This window comes from Haliotis rubra, unplaced genomic scaffold (genome assembly GCF_003918875.1).
Source record: "Haliotis rubra isolate DU_JTF1 unplaced genomic scaffold, ASM391887v1 Scf1296, whole genome shotgun sequence".
Taxonomy (NCBI): domain Eukaryota; kingdom Metazoa; phylum Mollusca; class Gastropoda; order Lepetellida; family Haliotidae; genus Haliotis; species Haliotis rubra.
The window spans coordinates 215144-226369 of record NW_025765221.1 but is presented as its reverse complement, the minus strand read 5'-3'; the positions used below and the strand labels follow the sequence as shown (position 1 = coordinate 226369).

The 11226-nt window shown below is 42.7% G+C and overlaps 19 non-coding genes across 19 annotated transcripts; all 19 read left to right on the top strand.

Moving 5' to 3' along the window:
* The first annotated feature begins 455 nt into the window (after nucleotides 1-455).
* Trnam-cau lies at nucleotides 456-555 on the top strand. Its single transcript has 2 exons — nucleotides 456-492; nucleotides 520-555. It is a non-coding gene; the product is annotated as a tRNA-Met (tRNA).
* Nucleotides 556-953: 398 nt separating this feature from the next.
* On the top strand, nucleotides 954-1053 carry Trnam-cau. The gene is made up of 2 exons: nucleotides 954-990; nucleotides 1018-1053. It is a non-coding gene; the product is annotated as a tRNA-Met (tRNA).
* A 395-nt stretch (nucleotides 1054-1448) lies between these two features.
* Trnam-cau lies at nucleotides 1449-1548 on the top strand. Its single transcript has 2 exons — nucleotides 1449-1485; nucleotides 1513-1548. It is a non-coding gene; the product is annotated as a tRNA-Met (tRNA).
* A 394-nt stretch (nucleotides 1549-1942) lies between these two features.
* Nucleotides 1943-2042, top strand: Trnam-cau. The gene is made up of 2 exons: nucleotides 1943-1979; nucleotides 2007-2042. It is a non-coding gene; the product is annotated as a tRNA-Met (tRNA).
* A 391-nt stretch (nucleotides 2043-2433) lies between these two features.
* Trnam-cau lies at nucleotides 2434-2533 on the top strand. The gene is made up of 2 exons: nucleotides 2434-2470; nucleotides 2498-2533. It is a non-coding gene; the product is annotated as a tRNA-Met (tRNA).
* A 391-nt stretch (nucleotides 2534-2924) lies between these two features.
* Nucleotides 2925-3024, top strand: Trnam-cau. The gene is made up of 2 exons: nucleotides 2925-2961; nucleotides 2989-3024. It is a non-coding gene; the product is annotated as a tRNA-Met (tRNA).
* A 396-nt stretch (nucleotides 3025-3420) lies between these two features.
* On the top strand, nucleotides 3421-3520 carry Trnam-cau. Its single transcript has 2 exons — nucleotides 3421-3457; nucleotides 3485-3520. It is a non-coding gene; the product is annotated as a tRNA-Met (tRNA).
* Nucleotides 3521-3911: 391 nt separating this feature from the next.
* Nucleotides 3912-4011, top strand: Trnam-cau. Its single transcript has 2 exons — nucleotides 3912-3948; nucleotides 3976-4011. It is a non-coding gene; the product is annotated as a tRNA-Met (tRNA).
* Nucleotides 4012-4404: 393 nt separating this feature from the next.
* Nucleotides 4405-4504, top strand: Trnam-cau. The gene is made up of 2 exons: nucleotides 4405-4441; nucleotides 4469-4504. It is a non-coding gene; the product is annotated as a tRNA-Met (tRNA).
* A 392-nt stretch (nucleotides 4505-4896) lies between these two features.
* Trnam-cau lies at nucleotides 4897-4996 on the top strand. Its single transcript has 2 exons — nucleotides 4897-4933; nucleotides 4961-4996. It is a non-coding gene; the product is annotated as a tRNA-Met (tRNA).
* A 389-nt stretch (nucleotides 4997-5385) lies between these two features.
* Trnam-cau lies at nucleotides 5386-5485 on the top strand. Its single transcript has 2 exons — nucleotides 5386-5422; nucleotides 5450-5485. It is a non-coding gene; the product is annotated as a tRNA-Met (tRNA).
* An 889-nt stretch (nucleotides 5486-6374) lies between these two features.
* Nucleotides 6375-6474, top strand: Trnam-cau. The gene is made up of 2 exons: nucleotides 6375-6411; nucleotides 6439-6474. It is a non-coding gene; the product is annotated as a tRNA-Met (tRNA).
* Nucleotides 6475-6867: 393 nt separating this feature from the next.
* Trnam-cau lies at nucleotides 6868-6967 on the top strand. The gene is made up of 2 exons: nucleotides 6868-6904; nucleotides 6932-6967. It is a non-coding gene; the product is annotated as a tRNA-Met (tRNA).
* Nucleotides 6968-7360: 393 nt separating this feature from the next.
* Trnam-cau lies at nucleotides 7361-7460 on the top strand. Its single transcript has 2 exons — nucleotides 7361-7397; nucleotides 7425-7460. It is a non-coding gene; the product is annotated as a tRNA-Met (tRNA).
* Nucleotides 7461-8342: 882 nt separating this feature from the next.
* Nucleotides 8343-8442, top strand: Trnam-cau. The gene is made up of 2 exons: nucleotides 8343-8379; nucleotides 8407-8442. It is a non-coding gene; the product is annotated as a tRNA-Met (tRNA).
* A 393-nt stretch (nucleotides 8443-8835) lies between these two features.
* Nucleotides 8836-8935, top strand: Trnam-cau. The gene is made up of 2 exons: nucleotides 8836-8872; nucleotides 8900-8935. It is a non-coding gene; the product is annotated as a tRNA-Met (tRNA).
* Nucleotides 8936-9328: 393 nt separating this feature from the next.
* On the top strand, nucleotides 9329-9428 carry Trnam-cau. Its single transcript has 2 exons — nucleotides 9329-9365; nucleotides 9393-9428. It is a non-coding gene; the product is annotated as a tRNA-Met (tRNA).
* A 412-nt stretch (nucleotides 9429-9840) lies between these two features.
* Nucleotides 9841-9940, top strand: Trnam-cau. The gene is made up of 2 exons: nucleotides 9841-9877; nucleotides 9905-9940. It is a non-coding gene; the product is annotated as a tRNA-Met (tRNA).
* A 901-nt stretch (nucleotides 9941-10841) lies between these two features.
* On the top strand, nucleotides 10842-10941 carry Trnam-cau. The gene is made up of 2 exons: nucleotides 10842-10878; nucleotides 10906-10941. It is a non-coding gene; the product is annotated as a tRNA-Met (tRNA).
* Nucleotides 10942-11226: the final 285 nt, after the last annotated feature.

Sequence of the window (11226 nt, the reverse complement as noted above, 5' to 3'; positions counted from 1 at the left end):
TCAGTCAAGCTTCCAATGTCAGAGCAATCTGAAGGTCGTGAGTTCGATCCTCACCCGGGGCATTTCTTTTTGTCTGTTTTCCTTAATTATCATCACCATATATATGTTCAAAACATTTACAGTGACATGCTCTACTGCTGCGCCCGCCTCAATGAAATTTCTGACCGAAAATATATGACAAGTGCAAAGACGGAATGGCTGTAGAGCCATGCCACACGGTGTGCTTACAACTGGGTGCTGACAAAATGTATGTTTCACTTCCTTTTCAAATTACAGTCGTCATTAGATCTATCAAGGTTATGTTATGAACTTGTGTTTCGAGGCACACACATTGTACCTTCCGCCATAACCAAGTCAGGAATCCAACTTATGCTGTTTTTATTGCACAGTCTCCACATGTGTGTGACTTGTGACAGCCGGAGAATGTATACCTCAAACTCTGTCCCGTATCTCAAGCCTCGGTAGCGCAGTAGGTAGCGCGTCAGTCTCATAATCAGTCAAGCTTCCAATGTCAGAGCAATCTGAAGGTCGTGAGTTCGATCCTCACCCGGGGCATTTCTTTTTTTGGTCTGTTTTTTCCTTAATTATCATCACCATATATATGTTCAAAACATTTACAGTGACATGCTCTACTGCTGCGCCCGCCTCAATGAAATTTCTGACCGAAAATATATATGACCAAGTGCAAAGACGGAATGGCTGTAGAGCCATGCCACACGGTGTGCTTCCACAACTGGAGTGCTTTGACAAAATGTATGTTTCACTTCCTTTTCAAAAGTACAGTCGTCATTAGATCTATCAAGGTTATGTTATGAACTTGTGTTTCGAGGCACACATTGTACCTTCCATAACCAAGTCGAATCAACTTATGCTGTTTTATTGCACAGTCTCCACATGTGTGTGACTTGTGACAGCCGGAGAATGTATACCTCAAACTCTGTCCCGTATCTCAAGCCTCGGTAGCGCAGTAGGTAGCGCGTCAGTCTCATAATCAGTCAAGCTTCCAATGTCAGAGCAATCTGAAGGTCGTGAGTTCGATCCTCACCCGGGGCATTTCTTTTTGTCTGTTTTCCTTAATTATCATCACCATATATATGTTCAAAACATTTACAGTGACATGCTCTACTGCTGCGCCCGCCTCAATGAAAATTTCTGACCGAAAATATATGATGAGTGCAAAGACGGAATGGCTGTAGAGCCATGCCACACGGTGATAACTTACAACTGGGTGCTTTGACAAAATGTATGTTTCACTTCCTTTTCAAATACAGTCGTCATTAGATCTATCAAAGTTATGTTATGAACTTGTGTTTCGAGGGCACACACATTGTACCTTCCATAACCAAGTCAGATCCAACTTATGCTGTTTTTACATTGCACAGTCTCCACATGTGTGTGACTTGTGACAGCCGGAGAATGTATACCTCAAACTCTGTCCCGTATCTCAAGCCTCGGTAGCGCAGTAGGTAGCGCGTCAGTCTCATAATCAGTCAAGCTTCCAATGTCAGAGCAATCTGAAGGTCGTGAGTTCGATCCTCACCCGGGGCATTTCTTTTTGTCTGTTTTTTCCTTAATTATCATCACCATATATATGTTCAAAACATTTACAGTGACATGCTCTACTGCTGCGCCCGCCTCAATGAAATTTCTGACCGAAAATATATGACGAGTGCAAAGACGGAATGGCTGTAGAGCCATGCCACACGGTGTGCTTACAACTGGGTGCTTTGACAAAAATGTATGTTTCACTTCCTTTTTCAAGTACAGTCGTCATTAGATCTATCAAGGTTATGTTATGAACTTGTGTTTCGAGGCACACACATTGTACCTTCCATAACCAAGTCGAGATCAACTTATGCTGTTTTTTATTGCACAGTCTCCACATGTGTGTGACTTGTGACAGCCGGAGAATGTATACCTCAAACTCTGTCCCGTATCTCAAGCCTCGGTAGCGCAGTAGGTAGCGCGTCAGTCTCATAATCAGTCAAGCTTCCAATGTCAGAGCAATCTGAAGGTCGTGAGTTCGATCCTCACCCGGGGCATTTCTTTTTTGTCTGTTTTCCTTAATTATCATCACCATATATATGTTCAAAACATTTACAGTGACATGCTCTACTGCTGCGCCCGCCTCAATGAAATTTCTGACCGAAAATATATGACAAGTGCAAAGACGGAATGGCTGTAGAGCCATGCCACACGGTGTGCTTACAACTGGGTGCTTTGACAAAATGTATGTTTCACTTCCTTTTCAAATTACAGTCGTCATTAGATCTATCAAGGTTATGTTATGAACTTGTGTTTCGAGGCACACACATTGTACCTTCCATAACCAAGTCGAATCCAACTTATGCTGTTTTTATTGCACAGTCTCCACATGTGTGTGACTTGTGACAGCCGGAGAATGTATACCTCAAACTCTGTCCCGTATCTCAAGCCTCGGTAGCGCAGTAGGTAGCGCGTCAGTCTCATAATCAGTCAAGCTTCCAATGTCAGAGCAATCTGAAGGTCGTGAGTTCGATCCTCACCCGGGGCATTTCTTTTTGTCTGTTTTTTCCTTAATTATCATCACCATATATATGTTCAAAACATTTACAGTGACATGCTCTACTGCTGCGCCCGCCTCAATGAAATTTCTGACCGAAAATATATGACGAGTGCAAAGACGGAATGGCTGTAGAGCCATGCCACACGGTGTTAACACAACTGGGTGCTTTGACAAAATGTATGTTTCACTTCCTTTTCAAGTACAGTCGTCATTAGATCTATCAAGGTTATGTTATGAACTTGTGTTTCGAGGCACACACATTGTACCTTCCATAACCAAGTCGAATCAACTTATGCTGTTTTTATTGCACAGTCTCCACATGTGTTGTGACTTGTGACAGCCGGAGAATGTATACCTCAAACTCTGTCCCGTATCTCAAGCCTCGGTAGCGCAGTAGGTAGCGCGTCAGTCTCATAATCAGTCAAGCTTCCAATGTCAGAGCAATCTGAAGGTCGTGAGTTCGATCCTCACCCGGGGCATTTCTTTTTTTTGTCTGTTTTTCCTTAATTATCATCACCATATATATGTTCAAAACATTTACAGTGACATGCTCTACTGCTGCGCCCGCCTCAATGAAATTTCTGACCGAAAATATATGACGAGTGCAAAGACGGAATGGCTGTAGAGCCATGCCACACGGTGTGCTTACAACTGGGTGCTTTGACAAAAATGTATATTTCACTTCCTTTTTCAAGTACAGTCGTCATTAGATCTATCAAGGTTATGTTATGAACTTGTGTTTCGAGGCACACACATTGTACCTTCCATAACCAAGTCGAATCCAACTTATGCTGTTTTTTATTGCACAGTCTCCACATGTGTGTGACTTGTGACAGCCGGAGAATGTATACCTCAAACTCTGTCCCGTATCTCAAGCCTCGGTAGCGCAGTAGGTAGCGCGTCAGTCTCATAATCAGTCAAGCTTCCAATGTCAGAGCAATCTGAAGGTCGTGAGTTCGATCCTCACCCGGGGCATTTCTTTTTGTCTGTTTTCCTTAATTATCATCACCATATATATGTTCAAAACATTTACAGTGACATGCTCTACTGCTGCGCCCGCCTCAATGAAATTTCTGACCGAAAATATATGACGAGTGCAAAGACGGAATGGCTGTAGAGCCATGCCACACGGTGTGCTTACAACTGGGTGCTTTGACAAAATGTATGTTTCACTTCCTTTTTTTCAAGTACAGTCGTCATTAGATCTATCAAGGTTATGTTATGAACTTGTGTTTCGAGGCACACACATTGTACCTTCCATAACCAAGTCGAATCAACTTATGCTGTTTTTATTGCACAGTCTCCACATGTGTGTGACTTGTGACAGCCGGAGAATGTATACCTCAAACTCTGTCCCGTATCTCAAGCCTCGGTAGCGCAGTAGGTAGCGCGTCAGTCTCATAATCAGTCAAGCTTCCAATGTCAGAGCAATCTGAAGGTCGTGAGTTCGATCCTCACCCGGGGCATTTCTTTTTTTGTCTGTTTTCCTTAATTATCATCACCATATATATGTTCAAAACATTTACAGTGACATGCTCTACTGCTGCGCCCGCCTCAATGAAATTTCTGACCGAAAATATATGACAAGTGCAAAGACGGAATGGCTGTAGAGCCATGCCACACGGTGTGCTTACAACTGGGTGCTTTGACAAAAATGTATGTTTCACTTCCTTTTCCAAGTACAGTCGTCGTTAGATCTATCAAGGTTATGTTATGAACTTGTGTTTCGAGGCACACACATTGTACCTTCCATAACCAAGTCGAATCCAACTTATGCTGTTTTTCATTGCACAGTCTCCACATGTGTGTGACTTGTGACAGCCGGAGAATGTATACCTCAAACTCTGTCCGTATCTCAAGCCTCGGTAGCGCAGTAGGTAGCGCGTCAGTCTCATAATCAGTCAAGCTTCCAATGTCAGAGCAATCTGAAGGTTGTGAGTTCGATCCTCACCCGGGGCATTTCTTTTTTTGTGTGTTTTTCCTTAATTATCATCACCATATATATGTTCAAAACATTTACAGTGACATGCTCTACTGCTGCGCCCGCCTCAATGAAATTTCTGACCGAAAATATATGACGAGTGCAAAGACGGAATGGCTGTAGAGCCATGCCACACGGTGTGCTTACAACTGGGTGCTTTGACAAAATGTATGTTTCACTTCCTTTTTCAAGTACAGTCGTCATTAGATCTATCAAGGTTATGTTATGAACTTGTGTTTCGAGGGCACACATTGTACCTTCCATAACCAAGTCGAATCCAACTTATGCTGTTTTTATTGCACAGTCTCCACATGTGTGTGACTTGTGACAGCCGGAGAATGTATACCTCAAACTCTGTCCCGTATCTCAAGCCTCGGTAGCGCAGTAGGTAGCGCGTCAGTCTCATAATCAGTCAAGCTTCCAATGTCAGAGCAATCTGAAGGTCGTGAGTTCGATCCTCACCCGGGGCATTTCTTTTTGTCTGTTTTTCCTTAATTATCATCACCATATATATGTTCAAAACATTTACAGTGACATGCTCTACTGCTGCGCCCGCCTCAATGAAATTTCTGACCGAAAATATATGACAAGTGCAAAGACGGAATGGCTGTAGAGCCATGCCACACGGTGTGCTTACAACTGGGTGCTTTGACAAAAATGTATGTTTCACTTCCTTTTCAAGTACAGTCGTCATTAGATCTATCAAGGTTATGTTATGAACTTGTGTTTCGAGGCACACACATTGTACCTTCCATAACCAAGTCGAATCAACTTATGCTGTTTTATTGCACAGTCTCCACATGTGTGTGACTTGTGACAGCCGGAGAATGTATACCTCAAACTCTGTCCCGTATCTCAAGCCTCGGTAGCGCAGTAGGTAGCGCGTCAGTCTCATAATCAGTCAAGCTTCCAATGTCAGAGCAATCTGAAGGTCGTGAGTTCGATCCTCACCCGGGGCATTTCTTTTTTTTGTCTGTTTTTCCTTAATTATCATCACCATATATATGTTCAAAACATTTACAGTGACATGCTCTACTGCTGCGCCCGCCTCAATGAAATTTCTGACCGAAAATATATGACGAGTGCAAAGACGGAATGGCTGTAGAGCCATGCCACACGGTGTGCTTAACACAACTGGGTGCTTTGACAAAAATGTATGTTTCACTTCCTTTTCCAAGTACAGTCGTCGTTAGATCTATCAAGGTTATGTTATGAACTTGTGTTTCGAGGCACACACATTGTACCTTCCATAACCAAGTCGAATCCAACTTATGCTGCTTTTTATTGCACAGTCTCCACATGTGTGTGACTTGTGACAGCCGGAGAATGTATACCTCAAACTCTGTCCCGTATCTCAAGCCTCGGTAGCGCAGTAGGTAGCGCGTCAGTCTCATAATCAGTCAAGCTTCCAATGTCAGAGCAATCTGAAGGTCGTGAGTTCGATCCTCACCCGGGCATTTCTTTTTTTGTCTGTTTTTCCTTAATTATCATCACCATATATATGTTCAAAACATTTACAGTGACATGCTCTACTGCTGCGCCCGCCTCAATGAAATTTCTGACCGAAAATATATGACAAGTGCAAAGACGGAATGGCTGTAGAGCCATGCCACACGGTGTGCTTACAACTGGGTGCTTTGACAAAAATGTATGTTTCACTTCCTTTTCAAGTACAGTCGTCATTAGATCTATCAAGGTTATGTTATGAACTTGTGTTTCGAGGCACACATTGTACCTTCCATAACCAAGTCGAGATCCAACTTATGCTGTTTTATTGCACAGTCTCCACATGTGTGTGACTTGTGACAACCGGAGAATGTATACCTCAAACTCTGTCCCGTATCTCAAGCCTCGGTAGCGCAGTAGGTAGCGCGTCAGTCTCATAATCAGTCAAGCTTCCAATGTCAGAGCAATCTGAAGGTCGTGAGTTCGATCCTCACCCAGGGCATTTCTTTTTTGTCTGTTTTCCTTAATTATCATCACCATATATATGTTCAAAAACATTTACAGTGACATGCTCTACTGCTGCGCCCGCCTCAATGAAATTTCTGACCGAAAATATATGACGAGTGCAAAGACGGAATGGCTGTAGAGCCATGCCACACGGTGTGCTTACAACTGGGTGCTTTGACAAAATGTATGTTTCACTTCCTTTTCAAATTACAGTCGTCATTAGATCTATCAAGGTTATGTTATGAACTTGTGTTTCGAGGCACACACATTGTACCTTCCATAACCAAGTCGAATCCAACTTATGCTGTTTTTTATTGCACAGTCTCCACATGTGTGTGACTTGTGACAGCCGGAGAATGTATACCTCAAACTCTGTCCCGTATCTCAAGCCTCGGTAGCGCAGTAGGTAGCGCGTCAGTCTCATAATCAGTCAAGCTTCCAATGTCAGAGCAATCTGAAGGTCGTGAGTTCGATCCTCACCCGGGGCATTTCTTTTTTGTCTGTTTTTTCCTTAATTATCATCACCATATATATGTTCAAAACATTTACAGTGACATGCTCTACTGCTGCGCCCGCCTCAATGAAATTTCTGACCGAAAATATATGACGAGTGCAAAGACGGAATGGCTGTAGAGCCATGCCACACGGTGTTAACACAACTGGGTGCTTTGACAAAATGTATGTTTCACTTCCTTTTTCAAGTACAGTCGTCATTAGATCTATCAAGGTTATGTTATGAACTTGTGTTTCGAGGCACACACATTGTACCTTCCATAACCAAGTCGAATCAACTTATGCTGTTTTTTATTGCACAGTCTCCACATGTGTGTGACTTGTGACAGCCGGAGAATGTATACCTCAAACTCTGTCCCGTATCTCAAGCCTCGGTAGCGCAGTAGGTAGCGCGTCAGTCTCATAATCAGTCAAGCTTCCAATGTCAGAGCAATCTGAAGGTCGTGAGTTCGATCCTCACCCGGGGCATTTCTTTTTGTCTGTTTTTCCTTAATTATCATCACCATATATATGTTCAAAACATTTACAGTGACATGCTCTACTGCTGCGCCCGCCTCAATGAAATTTCTGACCGAAAATATATGACGAGTGCAAAGACGGAATGGCTGTAGAGCCATGCCACACGGTGTGCTTACAACTGGGTGCTTTGACAAAATGTATGTTTCACTTCCTTTTCAAGTACAGTCGTCATTAGATCTATCAAGGTTATGTTATGAACTTGTGTTTCGAGGCACACACATTGTACCTTCCATAACCAAGTCGAATCCAACTTATGCTGTTTTTATTGCACAGTCTCCACATGTGTGTGACTTGTGACAGCCGGAGAATGTATACCTCAAACTCTGTCCCGTATCTCAAGCCTCGGTAGCGCAGTAGGTAGCGCGTCAGTCTCATAATCAGTCAAGCTTCCAATGTCAGAGCAATCTGAAGGTCGTGAGTTCGATCCTCACCCGGGCATTTCTTTTTGTCTGTTTTTCCTTAATTATCATCACCATATATATGTTCAAAACATTTACAGTGACATGCTCTACTGCTGCGCCCGCCTCAATGAAATTTCTGACCGAAAATATATGACGAGTGCAAAGACGGAATGGCTGTAGAGCCATGCCACACGGTGTGCTTACAACTGGGTGCTTTGACAAAAATGTATGTTTCACTTCCTTTTTCAAGTACAGTCGTCATTAGATCTATCAAGGTTATGTTATGAACTTGTGTTTCGAGGCACACACATTGTACCTTCCATAACCAAGTCGAATCCAACTTATGCTGTTTTTTATTGCACAGTCTCCACATGTGTGTGACTTGTGACAGCCGGAGAATGTATACCTCAAACTCTGTCCCGTATCTCAAGCCTCGGTAGCGCAGTAGGTAGCGCGTCAGTCTCATAATCAGTCAAGCTTCCAATGTCAGAGCAATCTGAAGGTCGTGAGTTCGATCCTCACCCGGGGCATTTCTTTTTTTGTCTGTTTTTCCTTAATTATCATCACCATATATATGTTCAAAACATTTACAGTGACATGCTCTACTGCTGCGCCCGCCTCAATGAAATTTCTGACCGAAAATATATGACGAGTGCAAAGACGGAATGGCTGTAGAGCCATGCCACACGGTGTGCTTACAACTGGGTGCTTTGACAAAATGTATGTTTCACTTCCTTTTCAAGTACAGTCGTCATTAGATCTATCAAGGTTATGTTATGAACTTGTGTTTCGAGGCACACACATTGTACCTTCCATAACCAAGTCGAATCCAACTTATGCTGTTTTTCATTGCACAGTCTCCACATGTGTGTGACTTGTGACAGCCGGAGAATGTATACCTCAAACTCTGTCCCGTATCTCAAGCCTCGGTAGCGCAGTAGGTAGCGCGTCAGTCTCATAATCAGTCAAGCTTCCAATGTCAGAGCAATCTGAAGGTCGTGAGTTCGATCCTCACCCGGGGCATTTCTTTTTTGTCTGTTTTTCCTTAATTATCATCACCATATATATGTTCAAAACATTTACAGTGACATGCTCTACTGCTGCGCCCGCCTCAATGAAATTTCTGACCGAAAATATATGACGAGTGCAAAGACGGAATGGCTGTAGAGCCATGCCACACGGTGTGCTTACAACTGGGTGCTTTGACAAAAATGTATGTTTCACTTCCTTTTCCAAGTACAGTCGTCATTAGATCTATCAAGGTTATGTTATGAACTTGTGTTTCGAGGCACACACATTGTACCTTCCATAACCAAGTCGAATCCAACTTATGCTGTTTTTATTGCACAGTCTCCACATGTGTGTGACTTGTGACAGCCGGAGAATGTATACCTCAAACTCTGTCCCGTATCTCAAGCCTCGGTAGCGCAGTAGGTAGCGCGTCAGTCTCATAATCAGTCAAGCTTCCAATGTCAGAGCAATCTGAAGGTCGTGAGTTCGATCCTCACCCGGGGCATTTCTTTTTTTGTCTGTTTTTCCTTAATTATCATCACCATATATATGTTCAAAACCATTTACAGTGACATGCTCTACTGCTGCGCCCGCCTCAATGAAATTTCTGACCGAAAATATATGACAAGTGCAAAGACGGAATGGCTGTAGAGCCATGCCACACGGTGTGCTTACAACTGGGTGCTTTGACAAAAAATGTATGTTTCACTTCCTTTTCAAGTACAGTCGTCATTAGATCTATCAGAGGTTATGTTATGAACTTGTGTTTCGAGAGATCACGACATAAAACCATTGTACCTTCCATAACCAAGTCCGAATCCCAACTTATGCTGCTTTTATTGCACAGTCTCCACATGTGTGTGACTTGTGACAGCGATGTGACTTGTGACAGCCGGAGAATGTATACCTCAAACTCTGTCTCGGTAGCGCAGTAGGTAGCGCGTCAGTCTCATAATCAGTCAAGCTTCCAATGTCAGAGCAATCTGAAGGTCGTGAGTTCGATCCTCACCCGGGGCATTTCTTTTTTTGTCTGTTTTTCCTTAATTATCATCACCATATATATGTTCAAAACATTTACAGTGACATGCTCTACTGCTGCGCCCGCCTCAATGAAATTTCTGACCGAAAATATATGACGAGTGCAAAGACGGAATGGCTGTAGAGCCATGCCACACGGTGTGCTTACAACTGGGTGCTTTGACAAAAATGTATGTTTCACTTCCTTTTTCAAGTACAGTCGTCACACACATTGTACCTTCCATAACCAAGTCGAATCCAACTTATTCGTTGTTTTTACATTAATTTTCGACTCGGTGTGCGCATGCGTAGAGTATGTAAAAATATCCACTGGTCAACTTCCGCTTTGGTCGTATTACTGATAATGGAAACACACCACAAATAAAAGCTGTCTAAAGATTATTTACGTGTGACAACTGTTCATAGTTGAGTACATACATCCATTTGCCTATGCTTTTTAATAATTGATGTCCTATTTTGGTGGCAATTGCATCAGATATGTGTTTTTTAAGTTTTGAGAAGGAGATGTGTAGGAAGGACGGTGGACGGGTGGTTGTGAGATGTGTTTATAATAAGCTTGTTAACAAACGTTAAGCTATTTATTTAACTATTCCTGGTCCCTTCCATTCATAAATGATTTGAGATCAGTTAAATTCGACATAAAACCATATATTTGTTTTGATTTTTGCTTTCTTTAGAGTGTATTTATACTATCGGTAAAGCATACGACCAAAGCGGAAGTTGTCCGTGGATATTTTTACACGCTCTGCGCATGCCCACAGCGAGTCGAAAATGAATGTGAAACCAACGAATGGTGCTTTTTATTGCACAGTCTCAACATGTGTGTGACTTGTGACAGCGTGTGACTTGTGACAGCCGGAGAATGTATACCTCAAACTCTGTCTCGGTAGCGCAGTAGGTAGCGCGTCAGTCTCATAATCAGTCAAGCTTCCAATGTCAGAGCAATCTGAAGGTCGTGAGTTCGATCCTCACTCGGGGCATTTCTTTTTTTGTCTGTTTTTACTTAATTATCATCACCATATATATGTTCAAAACATTTACAGTGACAGTGCCCTACTGCTGCGCCCGCCTCAATGAAATTTCTGACCGAAAATATATGACAAGTGCAAAGACGGAATGGCTGTAGAGCCATGCCACACGGTGTGCTTACATTGAGTTTACAACTTATGGTGTTTTTTATTGCAGTCTCCACTTGTCAGGCGTGCGACACAACGTGTGACACGTTGAAATATTCCTTCCGAAAAGCACATTATAAATATAAACAA